Source organism: Trachemys scripta, chromosome 2, assembly GCF_013100865.1.
Source record: "Trachemys scripta elegans isolate TJP31775 chromosome 2, CAS_Tse_1.0, whole genome shotgun sequence".
NCBI classification, from domain to species: domain Eukaryota; kingdom Metazoa; phylum Chordata; order Testudines; family Emydidae; genus Trachemys; species Trachemys scripta.
This window is the reverse complement of record NC_048299.1, coordinates 95,637,177-95,654,296: the sequence shown is the minus strand read 5'-3', so window position 1 is coordinate 95,654,296 and position 17,120 is coordinate 95,637,177. Positions and strand designations below refer to the sequence as shown.

The following is a 17,120-nucleotide window of genomic DNA, read 5'->3' as shown; positions in this document are numbered from 1 at the left end:
TTCCCCGTCTAAAAAACTCATTCCCTCCTTCCTTCTTCACACTCCCTCCTTCCCTGTCCCCTCCCTGGTTTCACACTCCTTCCCTTCATCTCTTCTCTAAGATAGAAGGAGGCTTCAAAGTTGGAGCCAATAGTTGAAATGGTCTCCTTCCCATGAGTCCGTCTGTGACATCTAAGGTCGTCTCCTCTCTGGACAGGAGGAAAGAGACAGGCCCTAGGGGCTCAGGCTGCCTTCTGCGAGCCACTCCAATGGCTCGCTGGCAGGGGAGGGCAGAACAGCAGGGGCTGCCTATATGACAACCTAGGGAAGACAAACACCAGAGCTGCCAAAGGATGCTGCTGGAGGTAAGGTGACCAAAAAGCAAGTGTGAAAAATCGGGACAGGCGGTGGGAGGGGTGGGGGTGTGTGTGTAATAGGAGCTTATATAAGAAAAAGACCCAAAAATCAGGACTGTCCCTATAAAATCGGGACATCTGGTCACCTTAGCTGCAGGATCCTCTCTGGCACAACAATTTCTTTTCATTTTTCAACCAGCTCTAATTCCTATAGTGCTTTTCATCCATAGACCTAAAAGTGCTTTACAAAGTAAGTTAAGTATTTTATTGATGAAGAAAAGATGACAATGGAAGGTAAAGTGACATGCCAAAAGTTACACAGCAGATGAGTGCCAGAACCAGGAACAGAACCCAGGTTTGTTAATTCCCACTGCAGTGCCCTATCCATTTGAAGATGCTGCCTTCCATATATGGCAGACACCATTAAAATGAAGATTTTTGTGAAAATATTGCCTCAGAGTTATCAGAAATATCTCTTAAGAACAAGAGGAAATGGTACCAATCTTAGCTACCGAAGCTTGATTAACTGTTGGCAAGTGCTGCTGCTTTTCAAATTATTAATTAAATTAATCAATCATTAATTTAAGTAATTAATTAATTAAAACAATGGATACAAGTTTCATCTGCTAATACTTCCCATCCCAAGCATTGTGTAAGGAAATTATATACAGTCTATTAAAAACCTCCTGCAGATGTGTCAAGCACAAATCATCATTATTTAGACTGTTTTGTATATTTACAGTAGATCTGTAACTTAGCACTCACACATCTTTGAGAAAGTCAGAATTACTAATCAACTTCAAAATGTGTTTTTCTTTTTTAATGGCTGTCAATGGAATTTTAATATCAGCACTTTAACATTTTGCAGTTAAAGTGTTTTAATAGTGAATGAAGGAATAAACCATTTTTTCCTTAATGGAAAAGATTAAAAAAGTTAATTAATTTATAGGCTTTACATGCAAGTCATTTTCAGGTTATGATTAATTCTGACTAGGATTTTATTCCATACATGAATAGTTTTAAAAATTGTCTATTGCTAATTAGATGGGTTTTGTTAATTGTGCCCTGGAAACAGGGCCGGCTCTAGGATTTTTGCTGCCCAAAGCAAAAACAATTTTGTCCGCCCCTCCCCCCCCGGTTCTTTAATTACCCCACCCCCGGCCCCGCCTCAACTCCGCCCCTTCCCCAAATCCCCAGCCCTGCCTCCTCCCCCCAGGCTCTAAAGCCTAAGAGGGAGGGAGGGGGAGATGCGGCGCCTGCGCCGCGGCCACTCGGAGTCTCCCCCTCCCAAGTTTGAGAGCCTGGGAGGGGGGGAGACTCCGAGTGGCCGCGGCGCAGGCGCCGCTTCTCCCCCTCCCTCCCCGGCTCTCAAGCCTGGGAGGGAGCGGGAGCAGCGGTGCGCGAAACGGCCGCTCGGGGTCTCCCCTCCCTCCCAGGCTTGAGAGCCTGGGAGGGAGGGCGAGTAGCGGCACGTGAATCAGCTGTTTCGCGCGCCATGGCAGCAGCAGCGGAGGTGAGTTAGGGCGGCTGGGGCACATTTTTAGGGACGGCATTCTGGCGCCGGCCATGCCGCCCCTAAAAATGTGCCGCCCCAAGCCCCAGCTTGTTTTGCTGGTGCCTAGAGCCGGCCCTGTCTGGAAATAATATTTGTCTGTACATTTTTCATAACAATAATATATAGGTGATAGTAAATATTCTGCTGGCAATTCATCCAGCAATACCTCATTGTTCCAAGGCACAGGACCCAATTCAACAATACCAAAGTACATGTCTAAATCTTAATGCTTAAAATTAAACACGTATAAGTATCATGCTGAACTCGGGCCCCCAAACAATTTCTACAGGCTGCTTTTAATGGGAGTTCTGCTTAAAAATCGATGGTGCGTTGTGGCTCTAAATTTAGGATTATATTCTGCCCTCAGATCTACATGTGCAAGCCCTCTGAAGTAAGAAAGATTGGCACAGCTGAAACTGAGGGTAGTCTGAGGGTAATCCTTCCTGGCTTTGCCTTAATAATATCAATACACAGGTTTCCTCATTCCAATAGAAATTTTAATTTCAATATATTTACCACAGGCTATGCATTTACATTTCATGTAGCTCTTTGTTTCTGGTTTTCTCAATTATATAATCTTCAGCAAGTAGTAGCAATATTATACCTTTTTCTCGAAGCTGCAATCCTCTCTTTCCTGAATATGGTTTTAGTTTTCTTATGATAATAATGGAAATAGTCAAATGTAGTACACAGGCTGCATTTTGGAAATCAGAGGCCAAAAGCTGTTAGTTCACCATTATAAATCTGCAGTAAATTTGTAGCAGCAATGGAGAACTGAGAGCAGGTCTGGCCTGTGATATTTATTTTTGGGGATAAAAAACAGTCATAAAAGTAAAACTTCTATATTTGCTAGCTTTATATGTGTTGGTTGATAATAGTGTTAAGTGCTAATATTGACACTTGGTGGCGTTGTGTCTATGTTTAATTTATCAGTTCACTGCCAAAAATGTTTTTTCCCCCTAGAGAGTGCATGTTAATAAACAAGGGACAATTTAATATTGGTTTGCATCCTTGGGTGAGGGGAAAAGGGGAAAGCAGTAACAGCAGCACCTTAGACCAGATCATGAAAAACTAAGTAATTTAGAGTTACTGTCAGAAAGTTAGAAAATTACTCCCAGCTAATTTTTGTGTTATAGAGATGTAGAAAAAACTGCTATAAATAAGGATGTTTAGCATTTTCTTTCAAAAACCCAGATTGGGGAAGAGGTTAGCACTTTAAAAAAGCTGCTGTAATGGTTACATAATTCTTTTAAATAGAATGTTGCAAACATAATTATGCCGTTTGTTTTTAGGGCTTCAACTTCAAATACTCCAACACTTTTTTTGTTTTTTTTGGTTAAGGCTCTGGGGAAAATAAGTTTTACTTTCACAAATGAAATTTTGCAGCATCTGTATCAAAGTGTTTATATGGTCCCCATCACCATAGTATCTGGGCATGGTATCTCACTAGCCTTTTGGTATTTGGGGGGAACAGATTGACACTATTTTCAAAGGCTGAGAATAAAAGGATCTGATCAACAGAAATGCTAAGTGCCCAGGAATTATTATTCTTTACATTTTCATCCAATTCAAGAGGAAATTTTGCCATATGCCTGGGAAACTGTACTGATTTCTAATGAAATCTCAGATTATTACAATTTATAGGAATCATGCAAAAATGATTCACTAGTATGAACCCCTGCACCCATCCTGAGTCTCACTGAAGTAACAGAACTCACACTAGTGTATGTATTTGAATGAACAGGGTTTATGTTTACAGTGCAAAGACGGCTTTGTCTGCAGAAAGCCCAATTTTGCCATTGGGAAGATTTGCTCATTCAAGACAACACTCATAGAAGCATCAAGTTTCACAGGCAAACTTTTAAAATATAAAGGTGACACAAATTCCCATTGGAGAAACAAGGGGGAGACAGTTTTGTGACAAGTTCTCTCAAAATATAAGACATTTCTGATTATTCTAATTTTTCCAGGTTTCTGGGTGGGGGCTCAAAAGCCAGTTTTGTTTGTAATTTTAAAATGAACTCTTAAATATTGAAACCTGTTGCTGCCGATAACACTTGGCAGAAGGGTTATAGTTTTATCAATTATAAACACCCCTGATTTTTGTATGTTTTCCTAGTTCAACTTCTTAGGCATTAGTGGGATGACATGTTATACCCAAATATTGCCTGTATTATGCAACATAGAAAATGCTGATATGTCAAACATAGTTTAAAAAGAAATGAAATATTTTATGGGCAAAACAGAAACAATAAAGAAATTTAGTAAACAATGTTAAAAGATTTCAAACATCCAAGGAACTTTTCAAACTGGTAAAAGACTGGAAGGTAAACATCAGTAATAATGAGTACAAGCATGAACAGAATATGTACAAGGCACAGATAGGTATATGTTTACTTGGAAATAATTTAAAGACATCTGTGACCCCACATGGCATGCTCAGACAGTTTCCTTGCAGAGAGACCCAAGAATTTCTAGAGTCCACCTACTGAGGTCATGAAAGGCATTTTCTTAAGTCCAAAGCAGACTGCGAAGTGTTACAAAGGGATCTCACAAAACGGGGTGACTGGGCAACAAAATGGCAGATGAAATTCAAAGCTGATAAATTCAAAGTAATGCACATTGGAAAACACTTATAAAATGATGGTGTCTAAATCAGCTATTACCACTCAAAAAAGAGATCTTAGAGTCATCGTGAACAGTTCTCTGTTCAATGTGCAGCGGCAGTCAAAAACAAACAAACAAAAAAACAATCCAGAATGTTCGGCACCGTTGGGAAAGGGATAGATAAGATGACAGAAATATCATAATGCCACTATATAAATCCATGGTACACCCATATCTTGAATACTGCATGCAGTTCTGATTATCCCATCCCATACATACATTAGAATTAGAAAAGGTACAAAGAAGAGCAACAAAAGTGATTAAGGGAATGGAACAGCTTCCGTATGAGGAGAGATTAATAACACTTGGACTTTTCAGCTTGGAAAAGAGACGACTAAGAGGGGATATGACAACAGTCTATAAAATCATCAATGGCCTGGAGAATGTGAATAAGGAAGTGTTATTTACTCCTGCACATAACGTAAGAACCAGGGGTCAACAAATGAAATTAATAGGCACCAGGTATAAAACAAAGCACAATCTCTGTAACTCATTGCCAGGGGGTGTTGTGAAGGCCAAAACTATAACTGGATTCAAAAAAAGAACTAGATAAGTTCATGGAGGATAGGTCCATCAATGGCTATTAGCCAAGATTCTCAGGGATGCAACCCTAACCGCTGGGTGTCCCTAGCCTCTGATTGCCAGAAGCTGGATCACTCAATGATTGCCTGTTCAGTTCATTACCTCTGAATCATTTGGCACTGGCCAATGGTCCATCTAGCCTAGTATCCTGTCTTCCGACAGACTTAGACTAAGTCTAAGTCTAAGTCTGTCGGAAGACAGGATACTGGGCTAGATGGACCATTGGTCTGTCCCAGTCTGGCCATTCTTATGTTCTATCAGTTTCACTCATTATCTTACTAATAACCAAGTATCAGGAATCAAGAACTAATAAAGGAATATGTGAAGTAGTTTTGAATGTACTGATTTCAAACACCTTATAATTGGTGTTTTCAATAAAGATCTGCTATTCTTTATAAAAGAAGACTGACAGCATGGCTTGGTGGTCATGGTGATCAAATTAAATCCTGACAGCCTGACTCTCATTAAACTACCATTGAAGTTAAAAGGAGTTTTGCATGAATAATGAGAGCAGGATTGAGCACGAGTTTTGATAACGGATTAGAGTGTCTTTCTACTATAGGCTAAAGGTTCAAATGAACCCTTGGTTGGTAGTAAATGAAAGTCTTTCCCTTTCCTGTTTAGTGACCTATGCAAAATGAGTAGGAGTCTTACTCCTTTCTATAAATGGACGGCATTCGTAACACACACAAAAAAGCCATCACCAATGTGGCTAGGCAACCTTTAATAAATTCCCAGGTTGCAATGTCAGAGGAGTAGACATGGATTTCAATGACATGGAGATTGATCTACCCTTCTACAGGTGGTCCGTCCATGTCAGAATGGAGATATACCAGTGGGATTGTTTGCTCTGCCAGTGCCCAGGCTATCCTGGGGGCAGAATGAGACAAGATCTCATTAGCTGCAACAAAGAAGGACAAAAAGTGGAAAGCCTCAGGCAAGAGACAGTTTATGGGTGAGGCAGGTGGTTTTGCAGGGAAAGTTTATAAACAGCAGAGGAACCTCAGCCAAGATTTATGTTTGTTGCTCTTAACAATAAAGAAAAACTTCAGGTATGAAATTTAGTTCTGGATACCCAGCATATGTTTTCTGTGCTGAGAGGGAGGTGGGAAATCAGCCCATTCACAGAGTCCTTCAAAAGTACACCTACTACACCTTGCCACAGTATATGGCACATTCTAAATATAGGCAACAGTGCTTTCAAGTCAATACTGGTGTGCCGTGTCTGTGCATTTTTAACAATACCCATAGGTTTTGTTCTCTAGGACTCTCATTCTGTCATCTATCAGGAATATTAATTTGATAAGAAATGTTTTAAAAATAAGGCAATGACATAATAAAATGTATTAACTTCCGACTTCCACAGGAAAACTCACTCTTTTCCTCCTTCCCAAGCATCCTTGTAATTTTTGGGCATTTGGAATGTCAGTGTATTAGATCACTCATGCACACAGCCATTTACAATCTGGAGTAAGGGACTGGTAAAATCTTTGAGCATTTTTTTGTTTCTAAATATGTCAAGGGACTCATTCACAAAAAGATCACCTGCAGAATTGTTTGAAAAAAGCCAAACTGAAACCAACAGCTGAGCTCAGTGTCATGAGGAAAATGGGAAAGTTTGCTAGACTGGTCCACTCTGACATTTGGAGACTGGCTTTAAATGGGAATGTTTCTGGTTACACTGCTCTACAGCCAAAATGCTTCTGAAATAAATGTAGTCAAACTTTACTAATTCTGGGTCACTGAGAACGAAAATGATGCTTAAAATTGTTGATTGGCTCTAGTTTTCAAGATATGCTATTGGGTCAGTGTATACGACCCTTGACTTGGGAATGGCGGAGGATAAGTGAGTTATAAAGGGAAGGGATCTCAATTTAAACCAGAAATGACTAAAATACATCTTTGACTGGATCTATGAATAAATCTATGACTGGGTTTGGACAGTACTTGCTTTTTAGGCAAAACAATGAATGATGCAATCTGAAGCTGGTATTGCATCATACATGATATGAATTGCATCAGGTTATTCCTAGAAGTCATGGATGATGCAATCATAACGAAGCTTACATCACTCTGCTGAACAAATTGCCCTATATCAGCTCTAGAAATCATACAGTGTCATGCTCTCTTATTTGTCAGTGTTTGATTTTGCAAAGGGACACATTTCTGTTTAGCCAAAGTGAGCAGAGATGCCTCGTACTTGTGTGAACAGTGCAGATAACTTCTGCTATATTTGTGGTGAAGTGACTTTTGCATCACAAAAGCACAGTATAACCACTATCGTTAAGAAAGCCTATCACCTTTATTTTGGCTGCAAAATTGGAGATCAGGACAAGAGGTGGGCCCCACACATGTGCTGCAACACTTGTGCAACAAATCTTCGCCAGTGGTTGAACAGGAAAAGGAAATCTATGCCTTTTGCAGTGCCAATGATTTGGAGAGAGCCAACAGATCATACCAGCAATTGTTACTTCTGCATGGTGCCTCCAGTTGGGAAAGGTGTGTCAAAGAAGAAAAAGTGGACTGTGCATTATCCAAACATTCCATCAGCTATACGCCCAATACCCCACGGAGAAGGACTGCCAGTTCCTGATGCACCAGAATCATTCTCACTTGAGTCAGACGAGGAAGAGGAAGAGGATGAAACTTCTGGTCCTGAATCATCAATGTCACAGGACCCACATTTTCTCCCATCCTCCTCCTCTGAAGCACACCTCATAACACAAGGTGAACTGAATGACCTTGTCAGGGATTTGGAACTACCCAAGAGTAAGGCAGAGCTGTTGGGCTCCAAACTACAGCAGTGGAATCTCCTGGATGGTGACGTTAGGGTTTCCATGTTCCGTGACTGTCAAAAGGATCTTGTCCCATTCTTCTTCATGGAAGGTGATCTTGTAGCCTGCAACAACATCGATGGTGTGATGGCAGCCCTCAACATCGTTCACGATCCAGATGAGTGGAGACTGTTCATTGATTCATCAAAGGCGAGTCTTAAAGCTGTTTTACTGCACAATGGAAATGTTTTGCCATCAATTCCAGTTGGTCATGCAGTCCATATGAAGGAAACCTATGACAACATGAAACAACTTTTGAGGTGCATAAACTATGACCAACATCAGTGGCAGCTTTGTGGCGATTTGAAGGTTGTTGCTCTCTTGCTTGGTCTGCAGACTGGATACACAAAGTACTGCTGTTTTCTCTGTGAATGGGATAGTCGTGCAAGAGATTCCCACTACATCAAGAAAGATTGGCCACTCTGACAGTCATTGGAGCCTGGGAGGAAAAGTTTTCAGCATCCACCACTTGTTGAATCAAGGAAGATTTTGTTACCACCCTTACACATCAAGCTGGGTTTGATGAAGAACTTTGTCAAGGCCATTGACAAAACACAAGCAGCTTTCAAGTACCTCTGTGGAAAATTTCCAAGGTTAAGTGAAGCTAAGATAAAGGAAGGTGTCTTTGTTGGTCCTCAGATTCATGAACTTCTTTGAGATGATGCATTTGACCATGCACTGCGTGGCAAGAAAAAGACGGCATGGAAAGCCTTCCAGTTAGTGGCAATACATTTTCTCAGAAACAACAAGGCAGACAACTACAGGTTGTTGGTGGAAAACCTCCTCAAGGCATACAAAAGCCTTAGTTGCAACATGTCACATTTTTTGCACTCTCATCTAGATTTTTTTCCACCCAACTGCGGAGCAGTGAGCGACGAGCACGGCGAGTGATTTGACCAGGACATTGCAACAATGGAGAAATGCTATCAGGGCAAATGGAGCCCATCAACGCTTGCAGACTATTGCTGGACAGTGACAAGAGATGCTCCATTTAATGAATACAAGAGACAAGCCAAGAAGCACCAAGTAGACACTGAATAGGAGTAAACTATGTACTTAATAGTTTTTTGCCTTTTGTTTCATAATAAATTTTATTTATATAACCCTTTTGCTGATTTTTAAAGTGTTACATAAACAGGACAGGTGAAATATTATCATGTAAAGCAACCATAAACACATGAAAAGACCTAGGTTTATAATTTATGATTAAAACTCTACTATCTACACAATATACATAGGCATAAAATGTAAAAAACTTAAATATCTTAAACAGTAGCCAATCAGTTGTTTTAATTGTCATATTTGAATTCAGCACATCAAAATATATAATAAATAGCACATTTTATCTCTGAAGCAGACGACTTCTCAAAAATTGTAGACCAGTGTTACTTACTGTTACATATGTAAAACTGTGGTTACTTTGCTTTCTTCTTTTCTAATTGCAATGGTGGGGGAAAATGGAAAGATTCATGAATGGGGGGAATTTTCACAGCAAAAGGCTTCTACACAGGAGTGTTGCAAAGATATTCTAAATTAGGTCACCCAGACTTTAAGAAAGTCTTCATATGTGGAGCGAAGGTAGTACATGGACTCAAAACATTAAATGAGGCATCAGAAATTCAAGCCATCTTTGTATTAAAAATACAACAAAAGCCATGCTTGCGTCCTCCTCCTCCTAGGCAAAGGCTAAAAGGAGTCTCTAACAAAGGGAGCATATACTGAAACCCCTGTAGGTTGGTATGTTGGGAGTGGAAGAGAACCAACCCTAGCAATTTCACTTGAAAGTCTGAGCTCAGACCAGGAGTGGCTCCAGGGTTTTTGGCGCCCTAGGCGGGGGTCCTTCCACGCTCCCGGTTGTCGTCGGCAATTCTGCGACGGGGGGGTCCTTCCGCGCTCCCGGTCTTCGGGGCACTTCGGCGGCGGGTCCCAGAGCGAGTGAAGGACCCGCCGCAGAATTGCCACCGAAGACCCGGAGCGCAGAAGGACCCCCCGCCGCCGAATTGCCGCCAAGGGCGGCAAAATGCCGCCCCCCCCAAATCCTGGTGCCCTAGGCAACCACCTAGGTTGCCTAAGTGGAAGCGCCGGCCCTGGCTCAGAACAACATTAAACTCTAACAGGAATGCTGCACAGCATCAACCTTGCCCCAGGGCCCCTCCCTGCCACAGCAGGAGTCATTTCTAATCTCTCAGTCACTCCTTTTTCCCAGTAAAATAGGAGTCAGTCTATGCCTTAAATATCTCAGTTGCCATTTGGTGGCTTGGCCTTTTACCAAGCCTTCCTCCTGCAGTCAAGTGTCACATTCTGCCTTCTTCCAGGCACTTCAGATGGTGCTAAGTGATAGCTCACCTCCCACCTCAGTAGCTTCTTTTGGGAAGTCAAACAGCATAGGTTATTTCCTTCCCCACCTCTTTATAAAAGACTTTCCCGTGGGGCAGGATGTGCAAGCAACCCCTCTTCCTAATAGTGAAGAGGGAGGGGGAAATCAGGCCTTCCTAGTTCTCAGTGAGTCTTCTTGGAGACGAAACAGTTCCCATTGATGTAAAACCCCTATTGACATCAAACACTAACCCCCTTCTGAGCACAGATGAGACTGCTCTAGTTTAAAGCTCATGCAAATACTAACCACCAAACTATTCTGCCTATTCCACAGTGAGTTAAGAGTTAATTTCCAAGAAACCGATTAAAGCACTTTAATACTCAGATTGATTGATATATTTAAAGTTTTACTAAATCTAGCCAGGAGAATGTTGCTGCAATGATGTTTGTGGGGGAGGATTTTTTGCACATTATTAGGAAAATAAACTGCAACACTTCCCTATTGCATGGAGGCTGTAACTCTGAAAGAGATTATTTTCTTTGTTTTCTTAGTATATGGTAGTCAGCAGTCTGACTACCTGATGACAATTATCTTAAATGCTGTTACCCCTGTTTGCGCGTATCCCAATTGCCTTAAGTATGATTAGGGCACTTATATCTCCATATTCCTGCACCCTGATACACAAGGAATATCCTTATTACTGCTGGACTGTCTGGCTATGTCTATTTCAACTCAGATTATGTTGAATTGGTAAAGTAGCTTGCTCTATTACTCATCTCTTTTTAAATATGCAATTCTGAAAGTTTTTCTTGGTCTTCATTCAGACTTCACTTTTCCTTTTACGATACTGTCTGAAGGAAATAATTTTGTGACTTGGTTTAAAAAAAAATATTTCTCCTGTCCAAACAAACCACCCTTATGTTTATGAAACTGTGAGGAGTTTACTTTCTCTGTGCCACACTTTAAAATTTCTAACAAGCCTGCCTGTGTGCAAAGACAGTAGCCATTTTGTTCTGAGTGATGCTGCAGCCTTTACAGAAGAGGCAAATCACACTGTGATTCCTATCTAAAATAAAATTCATTTAGACCAAAAGAACATGGCTGCTATCTGTGTAAGAGAAAACATAACCATTTCATGATGTGAACAGGTAATATCATGTCTCTCTTGTTTTAATTAGAAGACGCAAAAAGCTCAGGATTTCAATAGTCTCAATGAATTCTCTCATTACAAAAACCAAGGAAACACAGTTGTTGTGAACTAATCAATAGAGAGCCTCCTGGAGTTTAAATAGTCCCAGCATGAAAATTATAGTCTGTGAAGATTAAATTTGTTTTCCTGATGACTGAAGTTGGCAATCAACTTAATCAAGTATAAAAATTATGCCATTGCCCATACAAATAACAACATGAAGTGACACAGAAGGTCTGATTCAAATTTTGTTATCTTAAGTTTGCTTCTAGATACTGTTAAATCCTTTATTAAAGTAATCAGAATATTTTACATTAGGGAGAAGGGGTGGAGCAAGGGGAGGAAACAAAAAAAAAACCCAAAACCATCAAACCCCATTAGGGTCCTCCTAGTGGTACTAAATGGACTCAACATTTTAAGAGTGCTTTCCCCACTCCCCCATTAACTTTTATTCACATTCCAGAATGTAGGGTAAAATACTCATTGATTGCATGCCTTAAGGAGACAAAACCAAGGAATTCAGCGGTCAGGGTTACGGTCAGGGTTACAGTCCAGACTCCGTTAATCCATTGTATCACAGCTAATGAAAGAAAACCATTGAATATTACAATATTGGGTTGGGAAAAATTTAAAACTTCAAGTGCTGTTCTACTCTGATAAAGTAAAAATGGCATGATTTATTCAATCAACCTGAACCTTGTGTGCATTCACTTTCACTATTCCTATACTGTCAAAAGTATTTATGTTTTTACTTCTTCTGTTGGTTCTGTAGAGCCAACACAGTTAAGAGAGAGTGAGCTGGATTATATTCCTTTTTATGGCTCATTAGCAAAATTTATAACCCATCACTCCTGCATAAAACCTCTCAGGAAAACAGGGTTGCACATCTGTAACTGAGGGCAGAATTTGGCAGATGTTGAAATGCAAGAAGAGAGGTGACTCTCAGGTCTTTGGTTGAATTGGCAGCAATTAGAATAAATATTTCCTTTGTAAACTGAACTCATTTGCTATGGAAATTACTGAGTGGAGACAAATATTGAACACCACAATACTACTTTTACAAAGTATGTCCTACACTGAAAAACAAACTTATCCAAAACTATTTAGTCATCTCAACATAGTAAAATGTGCTGAAAAAGTAAATGTGCTGAACTGCTACTCCTAATCTGAGACAATCAGCCATTATCGTAACATCAGATTTGTTTCCAGGTGAAATTTCTTCCTGTAAAGTATCTTTTTTTCTGTTTTTTAAAAAAAATACTACTACTTCTTCATTCTATGGAATGTGTATTTTCTCCTCCTCTGTATACTTATTGTGGTTTGCATTGTCATTTAATGAATGCATTATGATTAGAGCTGTGTGAAACAAAGTCATTTGGATTCAAAGGGTTTCATGCAAATGTTTACTCTGTTTGAGTTTAAAGAGTTTATCCCTTGAGTTTGGCTTTGAGTTTCTGCTTCAAATGAACCTAAAAATTCAAAATGAAATTCAGACAAAGGTCCAGAGCGTAGGTCAAAACTACAGAATAGTGCTGACTTCCCACCTCAAACCAAATACAGTCTAGGTTTGCTCAACAGCATAGACCTAAGACTACTAGGAGGGTCATGAATACCAATGGTGGCAAACCTGGCAAATTGCAGGCTTGTAATAAAACATGAGTTTCCCCTGATTTTGAGTTTCATTACAGAAGGTTGCTGAAATTCTGACATGCCATACACCTGGGTCCACAACATGGAGACTATTCCATGATCACCTCTACTAAGCTGATGCTTTCATTACATAAACTGAAGCTCACCTTTCAAAGAAACTTTTTCTCTAAAGAGAAAAGAGTAATTTTAAAAGTACTGCAACACTCGCTGTAAAACTGAAATTAGATCCTTAAAAAAAAAACCCCTTGCCATCTTTCTAAAGCAATATATGAAGAAAGGGATTAGCCTGAAACTTTAGTTGTGTTGCAAAGGCAAAGGTTCCTGTGCTGTGTGCCTCTAGATGACCTGTCCTGCTATAATCCAATGTGCTTTTATCCTGCTTGTACCTGAAAGGCAGACACTATACTTTAAATCCCCCTTTTGACATAGAAGTCCAGTAGCATCTTTTCCTTTCCTTATTGCATTATTTTATCTGCAGAAGTCAGATGAAAATGCTATTAAGAGAAATGTACACAGCTACTGGGATTATTATTTTTTCTTTTTTAATGAATGTGATTTTAGGGAAGTGACTCCCTACCTCTGTTCCTTATTCTCTCTCGTTGGCACTCAAGGAGGAAAAGTAGTTTATTCTTATTTTCAAAGACTCACTGGTCAGTGAGAACATGCTTAATTAACTAAACATCCCTCCTTGCATTTATCCAGAGGAACTGAATATCTTAACCGCCCATTCAGATGCACAAAAAGAAATGATTTTCAAAGTATTGGTGTTAAACCAGAAAAAAAAAAAACTATGAAAATTCAGACTTAAAGGGATCAACAAATACATATGCCAAATTATTTTTTCTTTGTTTCACCAAAATACTATTTAACTATGAAATTCTATATTTCCTTCCCAGTCCCAATCCTGCAGTCTTTATGAACACAAACTCTCAATCACATCAACGGGAATTTGGCCTGTGAAGGAACCATAGGAATGGTCCCTTACACATGGCCATATTTTTCTTTAATAATCAGTTTTTATCCATCTGATTTCTTTGGGTATATTACAGTCCAACAGTGGCACAATTAGCTCTGAAGATGAGTCCCTTCTTATATTTAATGGTCTCAAAGAAGAATTTTAAACCTAATAGCTACATGTTCAAAAAGGAAGGAAGGAAATTAAATGGCATTTCTAATAACTAAGAATTATTATTATTTTCAAAAAATGAAATTATAAAATTTTTTTATTGAAATCTGTTTCTCTCTTGCTTATTGCTTGTATAGCCTGAAATGCATGAGGAGAAATTCTGGCCCCCTTCTAGCCAACAGATAAACTTTCCTTGGCTGACAGTTTTTTTGTGAAATAACTATGTAAAAGACGATAGCCTCTGAGACTTGATTCTCTCAGGAGTATGTTGGGGTGGCTTCTGAGACTTTATCCATTCACTAGCCTCCAAGCCATTATCCATCCAGCTCGATGCCAAACTAGTCACTGAGATTTCTTTATTGGCATACAATCAAACTATATTTGAGTTGATCAGACACAAGTGTACCATCCAAAGTTATACAGCAAAGATCTTCCTTTATATACATTTCCACATTACATTGCACTACACATTTTGGGACTGGCTTGGTTACTGTGTAGAAACCAATCCCCGTATAGCATTCTGTATCCACACACTGTCCAAGTATGATTTACTCTTTACCTCATCTTTATGTTCCCAAAATATCTTATCCATTGTTATCTTGCCAATTGGAAATGGTTCCGTGGGTGTTCCCTCTTATCTTAGCTAGTACAGACATTCTGTTTCCAGTCTGCAGATCCATTACCACCCTAAACCAGTCTCTTAAGAAATGAGGCCTCACCCATGTCTAATTGCTCATGTCAAGCCAGGCCTACACTATACTGGCACTTAGTAGGACCAAATCCATCACTCACCACATGGTATGGTGCACATTGGCTCCTCACCACTTTTGCAGCAGCCACTTTATTCGCTGGTCTGGAATATGGATGACAACTCTGTGCATCCCATTCCACAACCCATACTTGATTGGGAAAATATCAGCTTAATGAAAAGCTTTCACTTCATCCTGTTTCTGGAATTTGTTTATAAGACATGGAGAGAAGCATCCAGGTAAGATACTTTTTATAAGCCAGTAATAACGGTGTCCAGAGAGCAAAACCTAGTAGAAACTTTCTATAAAGTTTATGGCATTTATAGCTCAGGAGTGGGAGGGAATGTTATAAGAATAAGTGCTCATCTCAGGTCAGCACATCAAATATTCTGTTCCCACTGATGTAAGTGGGAGCTCACACATGCAGGGAGAGCATAATATTGGAGCGGAGATGTTTGGTGTGGACATGAGAGGAGAAGATTACCTTCTCATTGTGCAAACCATTGAAAGTGAGGCTGACCTGTAAACATTTGGATCCACAGAAGACCGCAAACAGTGGGTTTTCAGAATAGGGATTTTGCTTTAGATCCATCTGCACTTGATTTATGTTTTCTTTCCAGTCACAGGCATTAAATTACCAGACTTCTGGAGCAAATTATTACTCAATAATTGATCTCGTTATAATATAAATATAATTTTTTGATGGGGGGGGATCTGCTGTAGATACATGGAGTCAGAGTTTAAGGCCAGAGGAGTCCACTAGATCATCTAGTTTGCCCTCCTATATATCACAGGCCACCAACACTACCCAGCACCCACACACTGAACCGAAAGCCACAGCTTTAAAGTACGAAATGAAGAAGAGGTGACTAACCCCCTGTATATACCATTAGCTCAGCAAGCTAAGAACAGACAGCAGGTTTTAAGGAATCCAGTTTGTCCAACAAATTAAAGATTTTAAAAATCTAACTTGTTACACTATTTACCGTGATCAGAACTGGGAAAATGAAACTAAATGAGGTTGGAAACTATCACAAACATTTGTTTTCAAGAATACCATTGGTGAGTCAAAAGAAGGCCTTTATAAATCCCAAGTATGAACACAAGCAGCAGCAAATGAGCAATGGAAATGCTCATCTCTCAAAACTGCTTTTTGGATAATTTCAAATCTCTCTATAATTAAACAATAATGCATTTTTAAATACTTTTAAAATGGTGTGTGTTATAAATATGTTCAGTATGACATCGAGATTTTGCTCAAAAACAGCAGTTTAAGTGGAAATGGAAAACCTGTGAAAGGTCAGTTTTTCCATGAGATTACATGAATTTTGTAAAATCCAACAAAAGGCAGAAATCACAGACTGAGACTGTCAAATTTCTCATTAAATATTTTGCATAATTCTAGAATGTGAAATTAAAGTGTAAACAAAAAATTGCAAATCTGAATTAAACTGGTAATTGGATTTTTCACCTCTTTGCAAGCATCTTGGTTGTAGCTTTGGTAGTGAATCTAAGGTAACTGTTCTCTCATAATAGTAAGAGGGTGTTATTGTAGGCATGTCAATGGAGAAAGACAGTAAATGGACAAGTCTTCTTTATCTTATCTACCATATTTTAGAAAACACTTTTCAAAATGAAAAGGCCCTTTTGCTAGAAAAACAAGAACACACACACACAATGGCTTGCCCTGCACGTGTAAGTCTGATGTAGAAGGTACAAGGACATCTCTTTTCCTCTCTCTCCGCACTCCCAGTATATCAGTAGAGGAAGCAGCTGTAATACGGCTATAATCAATATGGCTTGTAAGCAGTGGGCACTAATAGTGCTGCCTGCAGTACTTACCACAACAGAAGTAATAGTTTGACTTTCAGAATGGCCAAAGAGTCCGTTTGCACATGCGTCTGTTCCAATATCAGGTTATATCTACACTTAAAACGTTATAGCAGCAGCACTACTGTCGCACTTCAGTGTAGACACGCACTATAGTGACAGGAGGAGTTCTCCTGTCCCTGTAGGTAATCCACCTCCCCAAGAGGCAGTAGCTAAGTAAATGAAGGAATTCTTCTGTCAGCCTAGCACTGCCTATGCTGCGGGATAGGGTGGTTTAGCTACGTCT

The 17,120-nt window shown here is 39.7% G+C and overlaps 1 protein-coding gene across 1 annotated transcript in view; it reads right to left on the bottom strand.

Annotated features, from left to right (window-relative positions):
* The window catches only part of CNTNAP2 (contactin associated protein 2), a 1,628,923-nt gene that overhangs the window by 490,649 nt on the left and 1,121,154 nt on the right, over window positions 1–17,120 (bottom strand). The window lies entirely within an intron of this gene.